Source organism: Ailuropoda melanoleuca, chromosome 3, assembly GCF_002007445.2.
Source record: "Ailuropoda melanoleuca isolate Jingjing chromosome 3, ASM200744v2, whole genome shotgun sequence".
Lineage (NCBI taxonomy): Eukaryota > Metazoa > Chordata > Mammalia > Carnivora > Ursidae > Ailuropoda > Ailuropoda melanoleuca.
This window is the reverse complement of record NC_048220.1, coordinates 18,997,579-19,023,473: the sequence shown is the minus strand read 5'-3', so window position 1 is coordinate 19,023,473 and position 25,895 is coordinate 18,997,579. Positions and strand designations below refer to the sequence as shown.

The following is a 25,895-nucleotide window of genomic DNA, read 5'->3' as shown; positions in this document are numbered from 1 at the left end:
TGTGAAAGAGGGACAACAGGAAGACAGACCACCCCAGACGTGCAGCTCCGAAGGAGAGCGGACAGCAAAGTAAATAAATAGACTAAGTAATAATTTAAAAACCATATACACAAACACATGCAAACATACACACACACACTCACAATTTTTGGGAAAGGATTTAAGAGCTTAGTTTAGGACCAAGTTTGAAATACTTAAGATATTTAAACAGAGTTAATGGGCTCACAGTTCATGATAAGAGTCTGAAAGATGGGAAAGAGATCTGGTTTGGACTAGGAATTCTGGGGGCTTGGAAAATAATGTGGTGGGAGAAGACATGAGTTATGAAGGGAGGCATGAAAGAGAATATGAGATTACATACCAGGGCACCTGGCTGGCTCAGTCAGTTGAGTATGTGACTCTTGATCTTGGAGTCATGAGTTCAAGCCCCACACTGGGTGTAGCGCTTAGAAAGAGAGCGAGAGCGAGAGCGAGAGAGAGAGAGAGAGAGAGAGAGAGAGAAAGAAAGAAAGAAAGAAAGAAAAAGAAAGAAAGAAAGAAAGAAAGAAAGAAGAAAGAAAGAAAGAAAGAAAGAAAGAAAGAAAGAAAGAAAGAAAGAGAGAGAAGGGAGAAGGAGGGAGGGAGGAAGGAAGAAAGAAAGGAGGGAAGAGAAAAAGGAAGGAAGGGAGAAAGGGAGAATATATACAACAAAAAGGGAAGGAAGACAAGATTCAAACCTTGGAACCACCCATATTTAATGGTGAGATGAGGAAGGGGATTGAAAATGGAGATGAAAAAGAATGAAGATGAGAAGAGAATCAGGAGAGAGCAGTGCCTCAGAAATGAAAGTCTGAAAATGTTGTAACCACAGGTATCAGTGGAGTGGAGAGTCCAAAAAAAAATCGAAAAAACAAAAAACAGTTTCACTGAGCAGAGTGGGCTGACATTAGATTATCTGCTGTGCCAACTCTGGTAGAATTCTATCTGGGTTATCAATTGTTGGATAGCAAACTACCTCCAAAATTAGAAGCTTAAAACAACCACAGTTTATTATTTCTCATGACTCTGAGGGTTGGTTGTCTTCAACCCCACTGTTCTGCTCTACATGGAGTCTGCTGGAAGGTCCAAGATGACCTCAGTTTCATGAGGCTGCTGAAATGGCTGGAAGCCCCTGGGCCTCCCTCTCTCCCTTTGGGGTCTCTCATGCTCCAGAGATAGCTGGCCTTCTTTAAATGGTAGCCAGTTTCCAAGATAGTAAAATGGTAACCTATAGGGTCTCTTAACGTCTGTGTCACACATCCCACAAGATCACTTCTGCCATATTCTATTGGTCAAAGTAAATTGCAAGTCTAGCTAGGTTCAATGGTTGAGACCATACACCTCACCACTTGATGGAAGGAATGGTATGCATGAGCAGGGATAGGAATTGTTGGTAACCATCTCTGTAGACACGTGTGTTCTTCTTTTGTGCAAATTGAGTATTTTTAAGTCTTGGCTGCCCCTTTCTTATTGTGGTTCAGCCAGCTCCAGGATTGATACGATGCTCCATTTACATAACAAGAGAAACAAAGTGAGTGTATCTAAGATCCACAAATGAGCTCCCACCCAAGAGCAGGTCTCAGGAGTCGCGGAAATGAATACCTGTGGCTAATGGCAAGATCTGGATTAGGATGTGCAAAAGGGGCCCTGGAAGAATGAACACACCAGAGATCCTCATCTCTATAAAGCTTCAGAAACACAAACAGAGCTTACTAACTTTCCCACCTACGAGTCTGGGTACAAACGTCCTAACAGCCTCATTCCATTTCTTTGCTTTAGCACCCAGACATCTTTTGATCACTTGTGGCCACGAGGTATCAAATAACTGAAAAGGGGAGATGGGACGTTTTTGTTTTAACAAAGGCTCTTTGTCCACACTGAATGTGCCACAGCAATATCTTAGTATGCAGAAAAAGACTGTAAACAGGACAACCTTTTGCAAGACAAGCTTTTAGGACATATGTTGGCCTCATTATACATCTTGATGCCATATCACATAGTCTCGTGGAGGAGTCTTCGGGCTGACCACGCATACACAGATGACTAGACTCGTGTGTTTTTTTCATGCATTTCTAAAGTAAAAGTAAGCTCTAAATACCTAGATAGGTAACTTGAATCACTGATTTATTTTCCATTTTTTGCTCTCCAGTGTACGCACATAGGCTGATTTTATTATTTTGAATCATTTCTTAGGAATAACTAATTTCCCTAACAATAAAACAAGTCCATGATACAAATGATTTTTACATGTAAGTACTGCAAGATATATGAATGCAAACAGGCTGAAAGTCATGATAAAATTCCAGACCCATAATTAGAGTGGTTTAATTGTAGAGTCTCTCTGTTGAAGTCCCTAATTATCATGGTTGGATATAGTCTAGCTGGCTGTGAAATCTTGACCTACTTAGTTTAGGATTATGTTAGGACTAACAAATATTTACACACACATACACAAAATCACTATGCAAACAAGTCAATATTCATGCGTAAAATCAGAACCCTGAATTTTATGAAAAGAGAACCTTACTGGTTTTGGTCTATTCTACTCTGGCTGGATGTGGAACTGTGAGGTAGTCAATTAATGGCACTGAAATGCATTTTTACAATTTTCCATTGTTAAAAAAAGTGAATAGAAAGAGATTATTCCAGTGGTCCTTCTCCAGCTCTAACATTCTATCATTCCTTGGTTCTGAAAATGATTTAGAAGTAACCAAACAAAAAACAATACCATTTCTAAGAACACCTTAATCTTTCTACAGTACACAGCTAATTCATTTTATAGGCCTCAGAGGATCAAAATGTCAGCATTAGAAGATCAGAATCTCACCTCCAACTAAGTCCCAGTGAATCTTCCCCAAGACATCTCACTTTTCGACATGGGAATATTAAAAGGCAAAAGTCACTATCCAGACTTTCACATGAAGATGAAAAATCATGACTTTTCAGAAGAAATGTTTCCACCACAGTTACACTTCACCTGCTTATAAAGTCAGGCTGTTCTAGATTTTAAAAGTGCACAGGTGCTCACTACATTAGCTTGATTCTCATTTGTTGCAAAGACTTTAATTCTACTCTCATTGATGCTGATGGTTTTTGCCATCTTTTGACTACTACCAACATAATTTGTTTAATGAAGTTGTGTAGAACAAAAAAGGGGAGCTTGGATACTGACAAAAGAAAGCAAGGAACTGGTGATGGAAAGAAGGAGGCCTTCTGTTGGAGAGCCTCCAATCTGAACCCATCTGTTTAGGGTGGCGTGGAGAGGAATAGCATCAATAAACTCAAGAGTCACGCAGAACTGAGTCTGAATCCTAGCTACACTACTTATTAACTTTACGTTCTTGGGAGAATTTCTTCATAACTCTAAACCTGTTTCTTCTTGGAATAATTTTAGCAGTAGGATCATAGGCAAAAATAGGTTGAAGGAGCCTAGCTCTGACCTTGATATATAGTTCATGCTCAAATATTTGCTGTTGTCGTTCTTCTTCTAAGTACTACTGCTACCATCATCAACATCATCAAAGCTAAGATCCAACTGATATCTCATTAAAAAGTCAAGTATCAATGAAATAACCATGAATGCTAATAATGTAATATTCATATATGTCTAATCGTCATTATAAAAATCATTACTTTTATTTTTTATTATTTTATTTTAGTGTGATACCAACACCTAACAGGAGATCTACTCTACTAACAAATTTGACTACTTTACATACATCATGTAAGTGGAATTATGCAGTAATTGTTTTACTGTGACTGGCTTATTTCACTTCACATCAAATCCTCAAGTTTTATCCCTGTTGTCGCATTTTACAGAATTTCCTTCTCTCGAAAGGTGGCATAGTATTACACTGAGTGTATAGACCACATTTTCTTTATCCATCTGGCAGTGGACACTGAGGTTGTTTCCACACCTTGGCTACTGTGAGCAGTGCTGCATCAGACATAAGAGGACTAATATCTCTTCGAGATGCGGACTTCAGTTCTTTCAGATAAATATTCCAAAGTCAGTTTGCTCAATCATGGAGTAAAAATATAGGCCACACACTGCCAAAATAACGCCTAAAACTAACCCAGGATTTTGACTCAGAATATATAAACACCTGTAAATCAATAAAAACAATTATCAAATAGAAAAGTAATTGAAAAACATCAACAGGTATTTCACAGAATCAATGCAAATGAATCATAAGCCTATGTAAAGCAGCTTAGCCATATGCCTATCAGAGAAAGGAACTTAAATCTATAATAAAAGTCAAGTTTATATTTAGCAATTTAATAGTAATGAAAGTTAAATTAAAACCTATTAATAGGGGGTGCCTGGGTGGCTCAGTTGGTTAAGCCTCTGTCTCTTGATTTTGGTTCAGTTTGTGATCACAGGGTCATGGGATCAAGCCCCGTGTTGTGCTGGGCATGGAGCCTGCTTAAGATTCTCTCTCTCCCTCTCCCCTTGTCCCTCTCCCCCACACCATACCCCAGCCCCATGCTCTTGTGTGAGCTCTCTCTCTCTTAAAAAAATATCAAACAAACAAAAAACTATCAATACTATGTGTGCCCTACCATGAATGGGATTGTGACTGACATGTTGGTTGGTTAGTTGGTTGGTTTTGGCAGTTCCAGGAAAGATGAACACGCACATTGGCGGTTATTCATTGAGGTTGACAATGAAATCTACCCACTGGAATTCAAAGAAAATATCTCTTAATGTGAGCAATGAAAGCATGCATTTTAATATTATGATCCATTAAACCGAAGTGACTCATTTTACTCGATATTATATCTACTGTATATCACAGAAAAATATTCAAAAAGGAAACAAAACAAAAAATAAAATTCAAAATCATCACTAGTCACATGTTTGCTTATAGATGTGAAATTGAGCAAAGATATCAGGGTTAACTATTACTTTCTAGGAATTAAAAAGAGAAATCATTACAGATACTTGTGATACAAGCTATACCAGTAAGTCAAGGGTTTTTTTTTGTTGTTTGTTTGTTTTTTAAAGATTCCATTTATTTATTAGACAGAGAGAGAGAGCAAGTGCACAAGCAGGGAGAGCAGCAGGCTCCCCATGGAGCAGGGAGCCTGATGTGGGGCTTGATCCCAGCATCCCAACCGACAGAGCCACCAAGCACCCAGATCGAGGTTTTGATTTTATGTGCAATCAGAAAGGACTAGTAAATAAAGTATGTGTTAACAGCAGCGCGTGGGAGCAATCACCACTGTGATTTTTAGTTTTCTTTAATAAAGGAAATTCTCTTGGACAAATAGACAAGTACTCACTATGTATTTAAATTTCCTGGTCACTAATACATGATTCTTGTGAAAGAATCTCTTCTAATATAGAGAAGCATACAATAAAATATTACCAAAAAATCAACTATCCAGAGATTATTGCTATTATCTTACTCTAGATGGTTTTTATTTCCATCTTTTATTTTTACAGTCTTTCACTGCATAACTGGTTATATACTGTTTTGAAAATACTGTATTCTATCAAAACAATTTATCAGAATATGCTTGATTAGTTAATGGTGGATATATACAGCTAAATTTTATTATGAATAACATTCTGAAAAAAGCTCTTATAGATTTAATTATATGCTTAACTGACTGTTTCTTTAGGAAAATTCTCTTAATGGGAATTGTTGGGACAGAGTTTATCCTATTTAAGGCTATTGATAATCTATGACAGGACTATTTGGAATTTTCTTTGAATTATTACAACAATTTGGGGATGGAAAGGGTCTTTTAGATTACTCCAGCCCACATTTACCTTTTTTTCCTCTGAATGTCACACCAATTGCTACATAAGCATACAGAGAATTGTCTGTCCTGACATTTAAATATTTCATGCACAGGATTCTTGTCTACAATAGGGAAGGTGTGGTTTGCAGATAAGGCATCATGCAAAGTCTTAAATGCATCATCAGGAACACACGGAGCTGTGCTGTGTGGTGTGCGTTGCATACTCTCTGATGTGCACAGTAACTCAATAAATATTGAGAGAAGTTAGAGAATGAAGACAGCTCAGAAGAAGGAGAGCCAGCTGGTGACAGGAACTACTTAAGTGAGGACTTTCCGATACCTAATAACAATGAAGAAGAGAATAATATTTTGGTGGGTTTTCCTGGCAAATGAGATGGAGTGAAAATGTCCTAAATGGTACTCTGAAGTTGCCTTTCTGCTAATCAAGAAATAATACGGCCTTTTTTTGGATAAGAGAGTGGACTAATACTACTGATGATATTTAATGCCAGAAGAATGGATAAAGTAACCAAAGGGAAAATATACAGAGTGAAGAGAAAGCCTAGGATCTGGCCCTTGAAACTTGCAAATTTCACAGTACAGATTAATAAGGAGAAGCAAGACATGCCTCGTAAGAACGGTTGCCAAGGTAGAAAGGCTCGGAAAACCTAGGAGAGGAGAATGTTTTGAGAAAAACTGATAGCACACCTGTGTCAAATGCTGCTGAAAATCTGAATAACCTCAGGAAAAGAAAAAAAGTCAAATGGATTTGGAAAAGTGGTAAGAACCGGTAGGACCAATTTCGTGGTGCTGGAGGCAGAAGCCAAATTGGAATGTACGTGGATGGGTCATGAGCAAGCAGAGGTAGGACGTATTGATGCATTTTCCATAAAGTTTGGTTACAAAAGGGAGAGGACAAAACGGAACTCTAACAGAAGGGGAAGTGGATCAAAGGGGATTTTCTTTTTCTGACGATGGGCATTGTCCATTTCCTTCCAAGGATGATTTGCAGAGAGGAGAGAGCAGTGAATCGGGAGGCAGAGGTGGGAAAAATAAGCCAAGTCCTGGGGACAGACAGGAGGAGGGGTCCCGTGGTTGAAGCTGTGCCCTGACGGGCTCCAACACCACTGCCCTGGGGAAACATTAGTACAAGTTTTTCAACTGTAGAAACGTGCTAATTCTTTCCTAGCTTCTAAAATCCTCCGTGTGAGAGTGAGTGAAACTTCCTCCCTGCATGTAGTGGAGGCGAGGCCTACAAATTGCATTTGTGAGCCTGTGAGAGTGAAAAGCTCAGCAGAAGTGCTGTGATAAAGATCAAAGTCGAAACAGGACTGTGAATTTTGTGCATACCTTTTTTACCGTTTCTGGAGAAATCGCAGAAGCATCTAGGATAAACTGAAGCAATACTAAGCAGACTCTAGGGCTACAGCCGGAGAGTAAGCAAAACAAATGTCCATTATATCAAGATAACATAACGTACTATAGACACAGAACAGATGTGAAACAAATTCACTTTGTTTCAGGAAGCAGAGCAACAATACCTATTGGTATAAGGCCGACGTCTTCCCGAAAACACCATCCACGAAAATAAATTTACTCACATTTTGGATAACCTAAACCAGGGCCCCCCAAATCCCAACAAGGTCCCCCCTCTTATTGATGCCATGGAGAGGGTTCTTTTTGCCATTTAAAAATGAAATAGGATTACGTGTGTGAGAGTACATAAACCCATGCCCAGTACATGGCAGGCATTTAATGATATGCTAATTAAATCCAAACCTTTACCCCAAGGGAAGTAAGCCAAGGAAATAAGGGGCTATGACATTTGAGTCTTTATAAGAACTTCTGCGGTTAGGACTCTAGTAAAAATATTTCATTTAATTTTATTTTTCTATGAAGGAGACAAAGTAGTAAATATTTCATAAAATCATAATACCGGGGAGAGGAGAGTGAATCGGCAAAATGGGACTTTTCATAGATTTGAATTGAACTAATTTTTGAGCACGTGACACTTGGTACATGCTAGTGTTCTTGGTTAGGCTAAATGGTAAGTAATATTCATTGAGCCCAATTTATAGACTTGCTTTTCTAAGAATAACACTTTAGTTCATGTATTTCGACTTAGCTTATTGGAACAAGTTGAAATGAAAAGCACTACTGCCCATTAACTATCCGTATCACTTTGAAAAAGTGTTCAACCAAATTTGCTTTAATGAAAGTGAATGAAAGGGCTTCCTTATAAATCTGAAAATGTAACATTAATAAGCCTTGACAGGCTCTAATGCACACTCCAACTATTGTCTATTATATATGCTTATATTAAATATGTATTTCCAACTGTTAAAATTACAGCTAGAATATATTTAAAGCTTTTAGGGCTTGAATGAAACACATCTCTTCTCAGCTTGTGGCTTATCTTCTGATCTACTTGCAGGGGACTGTATGCTTTAAGTTAGGGCTTTTGTGCCAGAGAGCAATCTGTTCTAAACAATGTACTTTCATTGCTATGATAGAGTTTATATGATGTCACTGACTGTGGGTTATATTCGTCTTAAATTACTAAAATATGATGATAATTAATTGTTTCAATGTATTTTTCTCTTTTAGAGAAAGGACAGAAGAGTTTATGCACCATGAGCCAGGGATTTACCTGCTGGCTTGGATGCACAGTGGAAATTATACTCATCAGGAGGAACAGTGGGGGCATGAGAGACGACAAAGATCTTGGGAAACCAGTCCCCCCTCCATTTGCTCTGACTCAGGAGTCTTACCAGAGGACAATATATCCACCACTCAGCCTACATATTAGTGAAAGACATTATACGTCGCTTGATAAAAAGATGCCTGAAAGACAAAGTGAGCGACAAGCCTTCAAATCACAAAAGTTCAAAGCGTCAGCAGAGTTCTAGAAACAAGTGGTGTCCTGAGATCAGATGACACTATTTCTTCGACATCTCTTCTTAAGACAGAGAGGACCTAACTGAGGAATCACTGTGTTAAGTCTATTCTCCCGTCACAAAGGACATGAATCATGGAGGCACAAAGCCCTTGAGTTCCCCGTCTTGCAGCTGCCAACCTGGCGTGAACTGAGCGACATCTTCTTTGAAGTTATCACCTCATCAGTATTCTGTTCAGCTGAAGCTTTCCTGGCATGCCCTCTGCTGTTGCTTAAGCTCACACTGAGAGGGGAGGCACCTGATTATAAATGAGAGGGCTGAAGGATCTTCTTTAGATGTGACAGTTTGAAAAGAATGTTTGTGGAAGTGGGTACTTGAGAGAAGCCTCCAGGGCAAATTCCAACAAAATCATCCCTAACACTTAAAACTAGAGGCAAAGATTATTTAAACAAAGTGAAGTGACCATGGATTTGGATGTCTTGGAAGAATTTAAGGCATTTTCCCGTAAGTTTAAAGAAGTTTGATTATTTTTCTATAATTAGAAAGAAACACAGTGGGAGACATCACCTATTCCATCTGCAATTTCCTCTTCTGTGAAGCAGTTAAATCTCTAAGCATATGACAAATTTTTTAAAAATCTCATCCTGAAAGCTGTTACTTAGCATCTGGGGACTTAAATTATCAGGGGGAAAAAAACCCTGCATTTTAATACTCTAAAGACAATCAGCTCAAGAAGAAATAAAATATTCCTGTATTTCTCTAGTACGGTTTCTCAGAGATATCACGTGAAAATACCTTTGAGCAAAAATACAGAAGATATTGCTCAAGGGGCGCATGGTTACGCATCTGACTCTTGGTTTCAGCCTGTGATCGTGGGGTTGTGAGATCGAGCCCCGTGGGGTGCTCCAAGCTGAGGAAGATTCTGCTTGGGAATTTCTCTTCCTCTCCCTCTACCCCTCCCCCTTGCGCGTGCGCATGTGTGGGTGCGCACGCTCTCTCTCCCTCAAATAAATAAATAAATCTTTAAACAGACACAAAAAAGAAAGATATTACTCAAGCCATACCTACAGCAGACTCACTGCCCCACTCTGTGAAGATAGGTGATATCTAGAAAAAACGAAACCACAGAATTTAAGATTCTTTCTGGTATCATTTCAGGTACAGAGCGTGATTTCTGTTTACTTGCCTAATAAGAGCTTGTTGTAAGAATAACGATGTTTAACTGGCAACGCACATTCCACTGTTAATTGTCAAACAGTCTCGGCATCAGATTCAATGATCATTTCATGTTGAAATCATAGAGAAAAAAAAATCTCTACTCACACTGTCTTCATTTGGAATGTTCTGGGCTATCTGGATGACTTAAGAAGCTTTCCGTTTCTCTCCTATCTGCTTCTCCTGTTCATCTTCTTTTTTTAAAAAAAGACTTGATTGATTGATTTTCAGAGCAAGCAAGCACATGAGCTGGGGAAGGAACAGAGGGAAAGAATCTCAATCGGACTCTCTGCTGAGTGGGGAGCTCAAGGTGGGGTTCAATTTCACCACCCTGAGAGCATGACCCTAAGATCATGACCTGAGCTGAAACCAAGAGTCCGATGCTTAACTGACTGAGCCACCGAGGTGCCCCCCTCCCGCCCATCTTTGATCACACCCTTTGACACCCACGCTCCCTATACTCCAGCAACCCCCAGCCTCCTGCCATCATCGAAGCCAGCTGGGTCTCTCTCTCATCAGAAGCAGCACACCCATTGCTTCTGCCCAGATCTTCTCCAGTTTGCTGGGTAACTCCACTTCACCTTCCATCCTTTGGCCCACACCTTGTCATGGGTTTCCACAGACTCCTACAAGCAGGACTAATCATTCCTCTCCCTTTAACTCAGTGCTTGGTGCCTTTATTAGAGGATCTGTCATATCCTACTCTAATTTTTATTGGAAGGTCAACTTCCATGTTATTTTCTTCTCCTCTTGGGGCCACCTTTATTTCAATAGTGATGCATAGTGTCATGTCAGGATGGTGGGGAGTCAGTTGCATGGAATCAGAATCTAGAAAGGTGTCTACGTCCCCCCGCCATATGTATCAGGGGAGTATTCCCTGGATGGTCTCCTTGAAGCGTCTATGACTGGGTGTGAAGTAAGGAGGCCTCGGACGGATGGAGGGAGAGGAAATTCTTTAGCATTCCAACACACCTCTGCTAAGACATTCTCAAAGTTTCTTCAAACTCAGTTCTTCCATGTGTTGATTTGGGATAGCATTACAAAAGTGGGGATTTGTTTACTTCCACAAGTTTTAGAAAAGGTGTGAGGCACTTGGTTTTGAAGTGTGCACGTAGCTGCTACAGACTATTTTGTTTTTGACCTGTTGGGGCTTCAGCTAAAATTAAGACAAAAAGTTATTTAGAGAAACAAGTTCCTGCCAGGCGAGAGTTCTAGAGAAAACACCCTAAGTTTCCCATACCCCCAAAGTGGAATTTGAGGGCATTTAAAAATGGCCGCGTCTCCTGAGTGCGCAGAAAGTTAGAGCTCGTGGGCCTTGTAGTGTCTCCCTGTCTGAGGACGCAGAGCTGAAGGCGGTGGGCTGGACAGGCCTCTCACTGACTGAGGAGACACCCACAGCGCCAAGATCGTCCACACTCCTGAGAGCCGAGTCAGGGCCAAGGCACGTTCGAGGCACAATCAGGAGCCAAGATAACGTGCAGGGTGACACCGCGTTCAGGTTATACTGCAGCCCAAACGTGTCCCCTCTGCTGAGCAGCATTCTGTGAACGTGTGACATCTTTCTTGAAAATGAGTATCTGCCAAAATACTGAGAAATCGGTACTAGATTTGATTCCTAGAACATTTTTCATGACTTAGGACGCTATTTCAAAAACAAGCAACATAACCAAACATAACTTCATTTAAATATCCATTCAATACTCATCAGCAAAGAGGAAAACACTGAGAATTCATCTCTATGCATTCCATAGAGAGGACTCACAGGGTCATAAAGATCTTCAAGATTTTCAGGCTAGTGCCAGAAAATAGACAGATGCCCCTCACAAAGCTGCATGGGACTGGCTTACACAGAGTAAGCTGTCATAAAAAAGTCTTTCTATTAGCAATCTGTGGCATGTGTTTCTAAATGAAGAGTTCTTTTGAAGTGGATACTTCTAGGCAGGGAGGCATTCTTAGTGCACACTTAAAAACTTGGTTACTGTGCCTCCTTATATCCTGGGGCAAGAGGGCAAGCATGATTTCATACCTGAGGGATGCTGCCTTCTTTGCTGTGTGCAAACACGCTAACCCCAAAATCCTTCTTAACGTAAGAGCTATAGATCTTTTTTTTTTTAAGTGACTTCTCCATCAGATGACTCTTTTAAAAAAGGTTTCTCTATTTTATAGAGAGCGAGTGGGGGGGGGAGAGTAGTGGGAGAGAGAATCCTTAAGCAGACTTCCTGCTGATCATGGAGCCTGATGCAGAGCTCCATCCCAGGACCCTGAGATCATGACCTGAGCCGATATCAAGAGCCCTACACCAAACTGACTGACCCACCCTGGTACCCCAAGATCTATAGATCTTTTTGATAAAATGCGGGCACATTTTAGTCAGTGTGTCATATTTATACCAAATCCCATACAGGTTTACCTTAATGGTCTCTTAAGTTTTTTTATAATTGTGATTTTGGTGACCAGGAGAAATTGGGCATTTAGTCTGAAGAAACTGGGTATTTAAGTCTTCATCATTTTCTCTATATATTTTTACAATAATTCACCAGAGAATTTCACACAAAAGTACATAATTTAGTAATTCCATTTTCTTATGATTCCCTTTTAACTTGGATACTTGCCCTAAGCTCTGGCAGATACTTGTCTCCATCAAATAGCTTTGGACCTAACTGTTTGCAATGGGGAGGGGTTGGGAGAAAATGATTCGCTAACTCCTAACAGTTTCTAGACATGGATTCATATTCTCTCTCTCTCTCTCTCAGACAGTTCCTTAGAACCTACCCACTTTCCAACTTACATGTTGTTTTTCTCAGTCATTGTACATAAATATGTATATATTTATTATATAACTATAAATTATATATAAGCAAATATATGAAATGTAAACCATCCATCGTCATTTTTATGCCATTGCACTCTGTTTAGATTACTCTCATTTTTACCATTTTTGTTTGTCTTCTTACCCCCTGCCACCTCCAGTCTTCCATCTGAGATCCTATGTATTCTTTCTGAAGAGGTGTTTTTCTTCCCAACGGTAAGCTCCTCTAGTATTAGTTCTTTCAGCATCTGTTTGTCTGAAAATATCATTTTTTTTTTGCTTTAATTTTCTAAAGGCACTTTTGCTGTGTATGAAATTCTGCTGGGCAGTTATTTTCTGTCAGCACTTTGAAAATATCACTCAGCTGTCTCCTGTTTTCCATTGTTGCTGTCGAGAAATTAGGTTTTCATTTAACTGTCATACATTAGAATATAATCCCTGAAGTTTTCTTAACCTTCCAATTGCTTTTCAACTTCCTCTTTGTCTTTAGTTTTCAGCAGTTGCTGAGATGATTAGGTGTGGATTTTCTTTTGTATTTACCCTGCGTGTTGTTCATAGATTTTTTGAAAAAGGGTTTTTTAAAAAAATGGGGTTTTGTCTTTCATCAGTTTTACAAAAATAATATTCATCATGTCTTCAAATTTTTCCTTCCATTTTTCTTGGGTCCTGTAGGATTCCAACTACAATTAAGTATTCTTTTTTTTTTTTAAATATTTTATTTTTTATATTCGACAGAGATAGAGACAGCCAGAGAGAGGGAACACAAGCAGAGGGAGTGGGAGAGGAAGAAGCAGGCTCATAGCAGAAGAACCTGATGTGGGGCTTGATCCCATAACGCCGGGATCACGCCCTGAGCCGAAGGCAGACGCTTAACCGCTGTGCCACCCAGGCGCCCCTACAATTAAGTATTCTTACCTCGTTTTCCATGTCTCTTACGGCTCCCCCCTTTGTCTCTGTGCACCTTCGCTCTTTCACTATAATTCTTGTTCAGTTGCTTTCGATTTATTTTTAAACCACCCACTGAGTTTCTCACTACAGTTATATTTTTCACCTAGAATGTCTGTGCATTTTTTATAGTTAGCAATTTTCTACTGAAAATTTTAATTCTGGCTATTATCACCTCATATACAGTATAATTATTTCAAAATTTGTTTCTGATATTTGGAGCCTCGGCTGGTCTGTTTTTACATGTCTTAAACCATTGGAGCTGCTATAACAAAAGAACACAGCCCGGATCGCTGATAGACAAATTAACGTCTCACAGTTCTGGAGGCTGGGAGTCCAACACTAGAGTGTCATGGCTGGGTGAGGGCTGCAGACTTCTCATTGTATATTCATGCACAGGTAGGGGCTCAGGAGCTCTGTGGGGTCTCCTTTATGAAGGCACTAATTCCACTCATGAAGGTTCCACTCTCATGATATATAGTCACCTCTCCAAGGCACATCTACCATTACCATCACCTTCGTTGGTCTGGATTTCAATGTAAGTATTTTGGGTAGACACAACATTCAGACCACAGCACTATGTTTTGTTGTTGCTTGGTTTTCAGTCATGCTGTTTTGTCTCCTCATTTGTCTGATTATGTTAGGATAATTAGATGATGATGATGATGATGATGATGATGATGATTATTATTATTATTATTATTTTGGTGTTTTTTTGTACTCCGACTAAACACACAAAAATAAATGGGCTCATGTTGACTGCTAACTGCATACCAGGCACTAAGAGTGCTTTTACATGTAATCTATCATTTGATGCCCAATACAAATTTGTGGTATCTGACTTGTGAACTGTGCAAACTGATAAGATCATAAATACAGACAACTTCCAGACACAACTGGGTTTTCACATCATGCCTTTCCTGGCTCTTCCCTAGTTTTATTTTTGTTCAAGTCAGTCACATGCCACCTAGTGATATTATAAAGAATTGCAACTTATTATTTATTAATATACATTTTCCTACAGTGGATCCTTTCCTCTAACAGCTTTGTTCTTTTCTCTTTCTTCTCTTTTTCTCTACCCCACCCCCACCACATGCTGAAAGGCAGTTAATTATATGGTAGCAATGTGTGCTTAACCATTGATGCATGCTTGCCCCAGGCGACCCTAACATAAATTGTGCTACCAATAGATAAAATCTCAATTCTGATAGTTACAAAGAAAAAAGGAAGTGAGAAGAAGAGAAAATTTTATTAAAAGTAAATATACTGTCAATTACAGTTAGACAAAATACAAAAGGAAGTAACTTTGAATGTATTTTGATCTTACTGTATGTATAATACATAGCTGTATGTCTTGTGTTACTCTTCCCATCCCTTCAAGAAATCCTAATTATTGAAGAATACTCAAATTTAAAATTTCTCTCAAAGGAATAAAAAAGCCCTTGTCTTTGCTTAATATAATTTAAGTACAGTGTTTCAGAAGTTAGCTGCCTTATCTACATCTTCCTATTTTTCAATACAAAAAAAAAGAACCTATCAGATTACAGAGTGAAAGAAAAAAATGCTATAATTGCAATATCCATGTAATGAGGTATCCAAGTAATGCTATGTATATTTTCCCAAATATTCCATATTGACTCTACTTAAAAAAAAAAAAGACGATTCTACACTGAGCCAGTTCACTTACATCATGAAAAATAATAAGGACAAGAATTACTACTTTGTGCTCAATGACTCAATAAGACTATAGTAGTAACCTTAGGGTATGGAATCTTAAAGTACTTTCTAAAAGAGCATGGCCTTCAGGGTTTGCCATATATAAATGTACCATGAGAAGCCACCTGTGATGGGTTATTTGGGGAAGTGCCTTTGTCACCCAAAATACCTCTCCAACATGTTAGCTACACTTTCAGATTTTTTTCATTTAGAAATCTAGTTTTGGGGCTATACAGTGAAAAGGGAGTTTGACATGCAAGTGAGGCCACAGTAACAGCTAATGGATGTACAAAAGGAAGAGCGCCTCCCACCTGTATCCCAGCCTTTCATCAAGGCTCATTTCATAGCTGTCCTCCAGTCTGACATGAAGTGGAAAGAAGCGCACCGTGAAGGGTGGGAAAGTGCACAAAAGGGGATGTCAGAAAAATACTCCGCCTCCTTGACAATGTTTCCTCAAGTGACCTTCAACCCTCTTGCATAGTTTAGAACTGAAGACTCTGCCAGAGCTTCTGTCCTTTATTTTGACGCGTGCCCCGGATGAAGGGAGGGCTACAGGCAAAGGCCAGCCTCTGTCTCCACTCAGAATGACAGGAAGAGCTGGGGGCTGCTAACTTCCTGTGACAGCTCTCCTGGTGGGGCAGAGGTGAAGAGAGGCAACAGCCTGGGACCACATGCCGTCTTCCACAGGCCTGCCCTGAGCCCCAGATCCTGACTTGGAGTTAATATGGCTGAGTCACTAATGGCACAGTCCTCAGAATGACAGTATGAAGCAACCTTTAAAAGTAGTATTGTAGGTATAGGAGACCAGGAAGAGAGAAGCAGATTTAAATCTCATAAGAATGGGAAAGAAGTATTAACACCACATTCAGGATGCCCTTCATGTCATTCCACATAGAGCCAGTTTCCCTACAGTTTTCTTTTTCACAAATGGCTTTGTCTCTCGGAGGATGAGTATGAGTTTATATCAGCAAATAGATATTTTATATATGCGTATGAGCTCTAAAGGACATTCAGGCTCCAAAAGATAAAACATTATGTGCATTAATAACCAGTTATGCCAATTTAATTAACAGGGAAATAAATTACTTACTACTTTTAAAGAATAAATGACACTATGAGGAAATGCAATTATTTTATATAAAATGTGTAGTGTTTCCTAAGTCTACCTATTATCTCTCTTGCACACACATAAGCACCATCCACACAAACTTCCTTTTTCATCTTCAACATTCTTCTAAATAAGCGGACTTCACAGGCCCGGTCTTGATGCCAGAATGAACCCCTTTCATTTGCTGATTGAGATCTGGCTCAACAGCCAATGTTTCCTGCTGGGTCCTTACAGAGGGTGCATTCATATTTTATCCTAATTTATTCATTATCAAACATCAAACCTTTGGAAGATAAAACAAAAACCGAATGAACAATGCCAGGAGAACTGACTGGTTTGTTTTCATCTTCACTCTCAGATGAAAGAATTCTTCAGTAGCACTACCCACTCTAACAACACATCGGCCAGGTAATTGGGGGCAGGGGGTGGGGGAAATGACAGGCTGGGCCAAACCACTGGTGCACACAATAATCTCCAACATCAAAAGTATCTAATGAGAACCTGAGAACCCATGGCCTTGTACGATTGACCCAATCTTGTAATTAAGTATCAAAAATCCCCAAGCTACTTATGAGCATCTCCAAGTTACACACCCAAATCTCTACATATGCAAGACGAAAGACCCAAGTCATGCTTTCCTTCTGGGAGGAAAGCTTTAATGACAGCTCTGGCCAAGCATCAGATTTTCAGTATCAAAGACCCCAGTTTCTGTGTTAGTTCTGCTGCTTTGAGATGGCATTAATAATGGATACGTCACATATTCTTATTTATAAAAAGGGCTATTACCTTCCTCAAGGGTATTTGAGAAGGTGGATGAAATCATAATGGGAAGGTTGCTTACAAATGTCCAGTCATATATACACTGATAGTATTGCTGGCCCAAATCTGGTAAAGCAGCCAAGACAGCAACATCCTCCACCGTAAGCCGCCTCAAGTAGGAGCTGTTGCAAACCTGCTAGGATTTAGCATACTGTCTGTACCACAGTAGCTCAGATATATAGATTTCTGCCCTACTTAAAATTCCAAAATTAAAAACTTATTCTTTGGCTTAAGATATGTTATATTCTGTCAAAGGTGCCCTAACAACATGAAGTAAACATAATTTGGCGAATATCATCTCTTGAGATTGTCACTAAAAATCAGGCAACAGCAGTCACAACAAGGCAACAGTACACAGAGTGGAAAAGAGGTAAATTCACAACCACTGTGGGCAGAAGCCAGAGGAATCTTTAGAACCCTGGCTGGTCTGAGATTTTCTGGGGTGTATCACCAGTGCTGATGCCATTTTAGGTTAGTGTTGCTGTTCCAGTGTAATGAGGGCAACCCTTAAAACTCATCTCTGTCCTATTTTTGGCTTACTTGATCATTTGCAGTATGAAAACAATGAACGTTTTATTGAAAAGTCTTCTCAACAATGGACTGACAGTTAAATAATTTGATGGATTTCCATTCTCGCTACCACCCAAGGGCATTGGTGTTCCTGAATGTTGAAGCACCCTCTTTAAAAATTAACCTATGGGGAGCCTGGGTGGGTGACTCAGTTGGGTAAGTGTCTGATTCAGCCCAGGTCATGATCTCAGGGTCCTGAGATTCAACCCTGCGTAGGGCTCCAAGCTCAGCAGGGAGTCTGCTTGTCTCTCTCCCTCCCTCTCTATTCCTCCTCCCCCACTCATGTTCTCTCTCAAATGAATAAAATCTTTAAAAAAATAAAAACGAAAATCAACTCAAAAAGATTTCGGGCTATATCCATCACCTCCTACTGGTCCTCATACTTTATTAAAGCACTTTGGTCCCTTAATGTGGATCCAAGAAGAGAAGGACCATCCCCTTTTAGCCACTTCCTGTATAATGATCAGGTCAAAAGAAGTAGAAGGTTACATAGTAATTTGGAAAATTCAGGATTCTTCTAGAGCCATTTCTGGATTTGATGCTCCTTTCTTTCCCTAATTGTAAACTCAGGCCAGCCTGGTTGGTATGCTCTCCAGATGACGGCCTGGTCAAAAGGTGATCTAAGGAATTCAAACGTAATTCTGATTTGGCTATCTAGTTTCTCTTATTGGAGTGACATGATTTTAGATCATAAAAATAATGACCACTCGGCTGCATCTACTGCTGACCAAGAGACTACATGTGCCAAATTGTGATACAATGGATCTCTGTTGGATGAAAATGCCCTTTCTCCTCTTGTACCTGTCCCTTCTTGACACAGGTCTGGACATAGGTAGGGGATATCTGGGTCAAAGATGAAGTCAGAGCAGCTAAGATGGGACATTCTGATTCGATGGTGGCAGAGAGATAACAAGCTTGGCACCAGGGTCTGAGGGAATACCTTGGACCCCAAGAATGAAGGGAAGATAAGGGTATGCTTTTTAAAAATTAAGATAAAAGACCTGTGATAAAATCTTGAGCTTGGGAAATCTGAAATTGCTGCTTAAAAAGTGAGTGAACTCAAAGAACACTCTGGAGTATCTTGGATTTGCAAGATGATCATATAAAAAATGGAGACACTTGTTTGAAGACATGAATAGACACTTCTCCAAAGACGACATATAAATGGCCAACAGACACAGAATAAAATGCTCCATATCACTTGTCATCAGGGAAATACAAAACAAAACCACAATGAGATACCACCTTACACCAGTCAGAATGGCTAAAATTAACAAGATAGGAAGCAACAAACGTTGGAGAGGATGTGGAGAAAGGGGAACCCTCTTATACTGTTGTTAGGAATGCAAGCTGGTGCAGCCACTCTGGAAAACTGTATGGAGGTTCTTCAAGAAGTTAAAAATAGAGCTACCCTATGACCCAGCAATTACACTACCAGGTATTTACCCCAAAAATATAGATGGAGTGAAAAGAAGGGGTACCTACACCCCAATGTTCATAGCAGCAATGCCCACCATAGCCAAAATGTGGAAGAAGCTGAGATGTCCTTCAATAAATGAATGGATAAAGAAGATGTGGTTCATATATACAATGGAATATTACTCAGCCATCAGAAAGGGTGAATACTTACCTTTTACATCGACGCGAATGGAACTTGAGGGTATTATGCTAAGTGAAATAAGTCAATCAGAGAAAGACAATTATCACATGGTTTCAGCAATAGCACAGAGAATCACAGGGGAAGGCAGGGAAAAACTGAATGGGAAGAAATCAGAGAGGGAGATAAACCATGAGAGACTCTTGACTGTGGGAAACAAATTGAGGGTTGTGGAAGGGAAGGTGGGTGGGAGGGTCTGGGGTAACTGAATAATGGTCATTAAGGGTAATATGTAATGTAATGAGCATTGGGTATTATATGCAACTAATGAATCAATGAACACTACATCAAAAACTAATGATGTACTATATGTTGCCTAATTAAGAAGAAGGTTAAAACAACAAACAAACAAACAAACAAAAATGGAGACACTTGTTTGATCCTGGATCATGGAAGCAGATTGGAGCCACTGACGATAACCATGGTGGCTTTACATATGGGACACATGATCACCTAAGCCCTGTATGGAGTCAATTTAAAAATAAATAAATTAGAGAAGACGGGTTTTTTTGTTTTTTTTTTAGCATATGCACAAATATTTGCTGTTTTATTTGATTTTTTCAGCTCTCTAGGATTACTTTATCTTAAATAGATATCGATTTTAATGGGACATCAATTTAATATTTATTTAGAGATAAAGATTAATTTTTTTTTAAAAGGTGCACAAAGGAAGGTGATGATCCTTTGGGCTTTAAGGAAAAATTCTAGACAATTGAAGAATTCTCTATAGTTCACGACATAAAAATATGAATGTAAATCTTATTTTTACTTCCATGTATTATAAATAAAAGTACACAAATATACACACTTATATATACACGCATATGTATTTCTATACTGCCCACATATATGAATATATACATATAGACACCTATATACTTTAAATCATCATTGATTGAATGTAGATATAGTTTTCTTCCAAATATCTTAAATATACATCACTAATTAGAGCTTTTTAACTTTATTTTCATGTTTAAGATTAATGAGATTTTTAATGATATATATTTTAAGTATGTCATATTGGAAAAATTCAGTGCTGTAATTATTCTCAAAGAGAACCAGCGAAGTCCTAAAAATAATGGATTTTAAATAATTTCTGTTCACTTTTTTTAAGAGCTATTTTATTATTTTATTTATTTATTTATTTATTTATTTATTTATTTATTTATAAGATTTTCTTTATTTATTTGGCAGAGAGGGAGAGAGCGCAAGTAGGGGGAGTGGCAGGCAGAGGGAGAGGGAGAGGGAGAAGCAGGCCCCCCACTTAGAAGGGAGCAAGATGCGGATCTTGATCCCAGGACCTTAGGATCATGATCTGAGTCTAAGGCAAACACTTCACCGAGTCACCCAGACACCCCCAGATTTATTTATTTTAGAAAGTGGGAGGGAGGGAGAGAGAGAGTGCATGAGTGCACACGAATGGGGTTAGGGGCAGAGGGAGAGGGAGACAGACTCTTCAGACTCCCAGCTGAGCACAGAGCCCCACCACAGGGCTCCATCCCAGGACCCTGAGATCATGGCCTGAGCTAAAATCAAAAGTCAGATGCTTAGCCACGAGGCGCCCCAAATTATTTCTGTGTTTAGAAAGCAGTTGAAAACAACTGTGTAAGAGTGTAGTGCCCGAGATCTTTGCTTTTTTTTTTTTTTTATCTTTGTCTTATTTCGTGGATTGGCCTGTAATGAATTTTTACCCAAAAACATTATGGTAATTTGGTCTTGTCTGGAAGATACCAGTCCTTTGACTTCTCTCTCCTGCCTTCTTTTCCTTCTCTTTCTACCTCTGCCTTATTTTGAGAGTAGCAAAGCTCTTTCAAAGCCACTGAGAAATAGCTTTTCTTTATAAAATCAGAAAATAGTTCCTGAAATACTAATTTCATAGTTACTAAATATCAATATACCAATCGCCAAAAGGGGGAAAAGATTCAATTATTTTCCAAGATCTAGAGGGGAAATACCAGAAGAATTTTAGAGGATTTGATTTTTTTTCTCCCTTGGGACCACAGGTTGATTCTTAATCTATTGCTTCTGAACTAAAAAATATTTCTAGAGGTGCCCGAGCGGCTCAGTCGGTTAAGTGGCTGACTCTTGATTTCAGCTCAGGTCATGATCGCAGGGTTATGAGATCACATAGGGCTTCACACTCAGTGGGGAGTGTGCTTGAAGAATCTCTCTTCCCTCCCTCTCCGTCCCTCTCCTCAACTCTTGTTCTCTCCTTCTCGAAAATAAATAAATAAATAAACGTTAAAAGAAATATATTTCTAGACCCTAATCTCCAAGCTATCTATTTTCTCCTTTTAGAAGTTAGGCAGGCATAGAACTTCTGTTTTAGTGGCTATAAAAAGTTAGAAATATAGGTATATAAACTAGGAATAAATGATATATGTAAAAAACTAAGAAAATTGGAAAACCAAATTTACTACAAGAATATGGTTGGGAGCACCTAAGAAAACAATCTATTCTCAGTGCCAGAGACTTCCAGCTTTAAAACCATTTTATTCCCTGAAAAAATACGTTTAATACGAATAAACTCTGTGATAGAAGAGGTTCCCATACAGTTCTAAGTAAAGATTTGCATATTTGTGAATACACTGGGTCTTATCTTAAATCATTTATAAAAATTAATGCCACGAAATGCCCAATGAAAGCCAAGTGCTTTTAACAGAGGACCCACATTTTATCACCACCATTCCTTCGGGAAGGTACATTTTAATTTTGTCAAAAAGTCCACAACATTTAAATATCAGTAATACAAAGAACGAGTTGTGTCCTGTATCTGATGAATAACTTCAATGGAGTTTTAAGTTACTACTCGAGCTTCTGCTGCCCATTCAGATCACGTTTCCATTACCTTCTGTTGCTGTTGAAATTGATGAACGATTCTATGGAAAGGAAGTGTTTTGGAGGCACTCTCGAGGTTTTCAAGTCTCTCTTCTCTTTCTTCATCTAGGGCAGTTTCTTCCAAAAGCTAATGAAGCAAACACATTTAGGAAGAAAGGCTAACTTCCTGATGCTTAAAACTTTCATTTGAGGGATCGAGAGTTTAGTTCCCATTCTTAAAAAAAAAAAAATGGAGTTCGAGAATCTGAGCTTCTCAGTTGAATTCCAAGACACTTCCACACAGCAAAGTAGAGTGCGTGCAATAAAAACCTAATATTCTCATACCTGTCCTAATGCCTATTAGGAAGGAAAATTCCAAGAAAAAAACAAACTCCAAGATCCAGGCGTTCAGAGTGCCTCCTCTAAATGTAAAGTTGTCTTTCTAAAAAAATGATTCGTATTCACTTGAGTTATCTTAGTGTGCCTGCACGATGTGCGATCATCTGCATTTTTCTGTATACGTGGATACCGTCCATGTACCATGACATTATGAAAATATTTGATTATACATATGCTTTGTCTTATGCACATTCTTTAAAAAGTAACAAAGATAGATTCCATAATTTAATTGTGAGAGTTCTGTTTTGAATTTTTTTGAATTTCAAAAATAATATTGGTTCACAAAAATAATTCCAATACTTCGGAAAGTTCTACAACTAAAACAATTCCCTTTTGCTTTTCTCCAATTCATAACATAATTCTGCAATGTGAACTTCCATGAAGAGTTATTGGATGAACTTTCAGAGTTTAACTTATATACAAATAAATAGCTTTATCCTGCATCAAAATAGCTTCCGCAAGATTTCTGTATCATTTCACTTGATTTTTCTGACCACTGACCTTTATTTATTTGAAACATTCTCAGCTCGCATTACCTAGAATTAGTCATTTTGTTTTCTTCTCTAATATCCACCCTACTTCTTTCCCAGGTTCATCTACTAAAGTCCTACTCATCCTTCCATTCCCAGATGGAGTACCACTTTCTCAAGACACTTCTGCTGTAGTCTGAGACCAGGGCAGTTAGTTCCCAAAGGGGGGGATTCCTTCCTCCTGCACAGCACCTATCAGAGTGAACATTTTAAATTTATTAAGTAAGTATTTTGATTGAGATTCCTTCCCTACTACAGCATAATCTCTAAGGGGACAGAGAATATATATGGTTTGAGCCCAGTTGTATCCTCAACAAGTTGTGGACTTTCTGGAAAAAAAACCCAAGAACTTAAGAAATAATCATTAAGTAAATCAGTGAATCAATGAGTAAATGGATAAAAATTCTCCTAACAGAAATCAGAGGACAAGTTTTATACTGTTCAGAACCTCTTCATTACACAGTTTAGATATATCTTTAGACTCTCTTGCATCTTATTTCAGACCTGTTAACTTCCATGATGAGCTTCAATTTAAGTGCTTAGAATTGCTCGTTCATGTTTATGAGGATGGATGTGGGATTAAATTCACCATGACAAGTACAAACTTAAAAGTGCTTCATCTAATCATATTTGTGACAGTTCATTTTGCAATATTGAATAATGATTGTAAACGACCGAAACACAATCTACGAAAATACTTGGGCCCGTGGTGATAGTCAACAAAAAAGAAATCTCAAGTCTTTATTCAAAGAAACTTCTAAAAAACAGATGAACATATGGGAGAAGGATAACGGGGGGGTGGGGGGGGAACAAACCATAAGAAACTTTTAATGATAAAGAACAAATTGAGGGTTAATGGAGGAAGGTGGGTGGGGGATGGGCTAGATGGGGGATGGATATTAGGAAGGGCACTTGTTAAGATGAGCACTGGGTGTTGCATGTAAGTGATGAACCAGTGAATTCTACTCCTGAAACTAACGTTGCACCGTATGCTAACTGACTAGAATTTAATTAAAATCTGAAAAAAAAGCACCCAACTTTATCCAAACAAATTTTTTAAGAAAAGAAACTACTAACTGACCCTTTCCTTTGAAATTTGCTAACCAAAGAGTGATAATTAAGACTTTACTCTTTGTTGAAATAGCAACTATGATTTAGGGCACTGACCAGCTTCATTAAATAAGGGAAAGTAGAAAATTCTGTAAAAGAATCAGAGTAATAATCAATTTTTGCCAACCTTGATGACAATATAGATTCTGACAACAATCATTGGTGTTAAAACTATAAAACTGTAAGATGAATGGTTGATGGGAACCAGAAATTTGTACAATACTAACTCATAACCTAGAGATTACTTTTGTTTACATGGGGAAAACTTTAATTGCATAATGGTCCTTATTTAAAAGAAATAAGAGGCAAATTAAATCCATGGTGTTGGGTTTCTCTTGGTTTGGATATCTGGGGGCAATAGGGCAAGTGTGAATTTAAAAAATGATAATATAGCATATTAAGACACTATTATTTTAATGAGATAATATTATTAGGGGTATAGAGGAAAATAATGCTATTTTTTAAAGATGCGCACCAAAGCTGAAGAATAAAGGCAAAAGAAAGGTATTTTCTAACACACTTAAATTGAGATGTTTGTTACTAATAGATCATTATATCAAGTAGAAAAAAAAATGACCCTGAAGGAAAGGTGTGAGATGCAAGGAGTGAAGAACAGAGATAACAGAAAAATATACAGACTTGCCAATGGGGCACCTGGTTGGCTCAGTCTATTGATCATCTGACTATTGATTTTGGCTCAGGTCATGATCTCAGAGTCCTGGGATAGAGCCCTGCATTGGGCTCCCCGCTCAGCAGGGAGTCTGCTCGAAGATTCTCTCCCTCTGCTCCTCCCTCTGCTCACACACACTCTCTCTCTCTTTCTCAAAAAAGTAAATAAATCTTTAAAAAAAAAAAAAGGACTTGCCAAACAACGAGAGTAGCATCTATAGTAGTTTAAAGGAAAAAAAATCAGATGACTTTAAAATAATAAGAGGTCGGGAATATGAATTATAAAGAAGAATGAAGAAATTGTGTGGGTCTAACGAGTGCTACTTAAAAGGGGTCTCATGGAGCAGAAACGTCACACTCAGCTGGGAGTTTGTTAGAATGTAGGCTCTCTGACCCACTCTAAACCTACAGAATCAAAATCAAATCAAAATCTACTCTTCAACAAGGTCCTTGTGTGTTTCCATATGGACCTTAAACTCAGCAATCATTCATGTCTGGAAGCAAATGAAATATTGTTAACTCTAGACTTCAATTATTTTTATTTGAAGTAATTTGGAATTAATACCATAACCAAACTAATTAAAGAACAGAAATAGATTTCATATTTTCTAAGCTAGAAGAGGGACAGACATGAAAAAGGAGTAATTAAAAAGACAAGAAATGAGATAAAAATACAGACTAAGCCAAACAAATAGAACCAGAAAATGTGACATGAATTCAAACAACAGAATATAAGCATTAACCCTTTAAAAATTCTCTTGAAAGCCAGTCATTGTTTCTCACTCTTCCAAGTCTGGGATGACATGTATGGTTCATAAATAAATGGTAGGAGTTACAGAGTTTTTCCCAAAATTGTATCCACTCA

At 38.5% G+C, this 25,895-nt stretch overlaps 1 protein-coding gene across 2 annotated transcripts in view; it reads right to left on the bottom strand.

Annotated features, from left to right (window-relative positions):
* ADAMTS19 (ADAM metallopeptidase with thrombospondin type 1 motif 19) overlaps window positions 1–25,895 on the bottom strand; it is a 478,977-nt gene that overhangs the window by 260,666 nt on the left and 192,416 nt on the right. For both annotated transcript variants that reach the window (XM_034655959.1, XM_034655958.1), the window contains exons 3-4: window positions 9,990–10,130; window positions 9,731–9,773 (exon numbers count right to left, since the gene is read on the bottom strand). The gene's annotated coding sequence lies outside the window, so the exon portion shown is untranslated. The remainder of the gene's footprint in view (window positions 1–9,730; window positions 9,774–9,989; window positions 10,131–25,895) is intronic.